This window comes from Eriocheir sinensis, unplaced genomic scaffold, assembly GCF_024679095.1.
Source record: "Eriocheir sinensis breed Jianghai 21 unplaced genomic scaffold, ASM2467909v1 Scaffold33, whole genome shotgun sequence".
Lineage (NCBI taxonomy): Eukaryota > Metazoa > Arthropoda > Malacostraca > Decapoda > Varunidae > Eriocheir > Eriocheir sinensis.
In genome coordinates this window covers 99,055-101,743 of record NW_026111643.1, presented here as the reverse complement: position 1 = coordinate 101,743, position 2,689 = coordinate 99,055, and the positions used below count along the sequence as shown (strand labels likewise).

General features: G+C 46.7%; 1 long non-coding RNA gene across 1 annotated transcript; it reads left to right on the top strand.

Moving 5' to 3' along the window:
- The first annotated feature begins 346 nt into the window (after window positions 1–346).
- Window positions 347–1,462, top strand: LOC126991751 (uncharacterized). Its single transcript, XR_007745805.1, has 3 exons — window positions 347–443; window positions 572–657; window positions 1,207–1,462. It is a non-coding gene; the product is annotated as an uncharacterized LOC126991751 (long non-coding RNA).
- Window positions 1,463–2,689: the final 1,227 nt, after the last annotated feature.

The window sequence follows — 2,689 nt, the reverse complement described above, 5'->3', positions numbered from 1 at the left end:
GGTGTTGATTAAGACTTCAGCTTCCTTAAGGCGAATTATATTCGTAGCCTTTATGTACAAGAAGCGACGGGCAGAGCGACTGTCGTTTTAATGTCAGTCGGACTCTCGTGAAGGAGTGGCGAGTTACAGGTTGGAAAATAATTGTTACAATCGGTCACGTATGTCAAGGTGACCTCCACGCACCATCGGAGTGCTAAGTATACAAAACTGAGACGGTAAACACTGACGGACGACATTCCTATAAGGTGGCGTGATCTATCTGTCGTGGGTTTTTTCCATTGACAATTGTATGCCTAATTCGTGGTGATATTAAATAATAATAATACATTGATATCCTACTATAACACAGCTGGCCACCTCTCCGGGCCCTTAGTCGTGGGGGGCATCTTGGCGGAGGGTACTTTAGGGTTCATGGAGCTCCTGGCTCAAATTACAAGCAAAAGGTGTCTCAGTTACTGCCTCAAATTAGAGTATTATGGAAGATGAATTATGATGACTTACATGTCTCCAGTAAGTTTATAATTTCCTGCTGTATATAAATGCATCACCGTATCTTCTGGTCTGGTTTCAGTACTTGAAGGGCGGGAACTTCAGGCTGCTGAGTACCCCCTTGGCCGAGGGAGGGGACCAGGCCTTCCTCACACCTACTTTACTCAGGTGAGGTTGGTGGAGGTTGAGTTTAATGAGTCATTAGCTTGTCCTTACACTTCTTAAAGGTAGAGGTGGGTGCCTGTGGCACGGCTGTGGTGCTCATCTGCAAACCATTGGCCCTTTGAGCCTGTGTTGGGGAAGAAACACTCACACTGGGGCAGGCCAGGGGGAGTCCTGGGAATGCCACACTGTACCTTCCCCTGGTTTACTCAGCTGCTTGTTTATGGACCCTCCTCAAGGGGAGGATGAACAGCTGGGTGAGCTGCACGCCCTGCACAGGCTGGAATTCAAATCCTGGCCCGTGTAGTCATGGCCAGGCATGGTGACCATTGCTCCACTTCTTTTACTGTCCCTCAAGTTATTTTTCCTGACTGTTAACTCTAGCCAGCAAGGTTGGTGGCTTTGGAGGCCAAGTTCATCATTGTTGTTGTGTGACTTTACAGGAGATTGTCACAGGCAGAATATAACTATAAGTGTCTGCAAAAGCATGATGACTTGTAAAAGGAAACAAAAGCCAGAATTGCAGTTTTAACGTTATGTTCCTCCTCTATGTAGGTCAACCACAAGAGTCTGGACTTCCAGATCAAGTACGGGTCCAGCCTGCAGCACCTCCACGGGGTAGTGAGCCAGCTGGAGGCCCACCTGGAGCAGTCTGGCAGCCTCAGCACCCTGCTGGCCCTCGTGGAGCAGTTCACCTACAGGCTGGGCCAGCTGGCGCCAGGGCAGGCCGAGGAGGCGCACCTACCGGCGCTGGAGTCAGACACAGACACACTGACCGGCAAGCAGCAGTTGATCTCAAAAACCTTGGGTAAAGTCTTGAAATGGTGTTGAGTTATTGTCTTGCTGTTTGGGGTTCAGGAGGCTTGGCTTGCCAAGGGAAAAAAAGAAAGTGCTTACCTCTCTGATCCTTGAAACCTGATGCCATCACAGTGGCAGGGAAGGCACGGCTCATCTCCAAAACTTTAGGCACGGTTAGGGTAGTGATTGTCCTGCTGTTTGGGTGACTTAGGAGGCTGGACAAGGGAAAAGGAAGGCATGGTTAGGGTAGTGATTGTCCTGCTGTTTGGGTGACTTAGAGGCTGGACAAGGGTGATTGTCCTGCTGCTTGGGTGACTTAGGAGGCTCACAAGGAACTTTAGGCACGGTTAGGGTAGTGATTGTCCTGCTGTTTGGGTGACTTAGGAGGCTGGACAAGAGAAAAGAATGCAATCAAATGGTCACAACTTTTTAACCCTTTAAATTGGGCACAGGCAGAGAGATGCTGGGTGTGGGTGGAGCAGCTGGATACATGGACCTTGCTGGGTGTGTGAGTGCCTCCCAAAAGAAGAGTTCCCAGCACCACGGCTCCCAAGACCTCCACCAAGCTGGTCATTGGACACAGGTCGCGGCAGGTGGCAAAAGTGGGCGTGGCTGGCGAGTAGTGCAGACTTTGGTGAGTAGTGCGGCTTTGTAGTGATTCTTTTTATCCATGTATTTATTTATTTATTTATGTTTGGAGCAGGTTTTATAATAATTCCTTCTTCTTTTCTTTTCATTTTTCTTTTTCTCATTTTCTCCCAGTAATGGTTTCTCTGTTTTCCTTTTTTTCTGGACTAGGTTATATATTGTTGTAAGATTAGGTGTTGTTAGAGGAAGTGTTGTTAGGTGTTAATAGGTTTAGATGAGAGTATTAGTCTTGTTTTCTTTATCTTTTTCTCCCTCCTCCTCCTCATCATAGTTGTAGTGATTCTTTTTCTTTGCTTTCTCTTTTTCTTTTTTCTATTTCCTCCTCCTTCCCCTTCTCTTTGTTCTTCCTCCATTCCTCTTCCTGTATATACAGTGATGCATGCTTTCTTTTTCTGGGTGTCTCTAAACACGTCCACTGTTCATCTCAGTAAACAAGTCTGTCTCTAACTCAGGGACTACTTGTGTATATGTACACTTCATGCATGTTGTCTTTGTATTGATAAACAAGTCTTGCTTTGTAAACTGAAGGAGGGCTGTTTATCATAGTATACAAGCCTGCTTCAACTTATGCATATGCACTCAACCTGACATG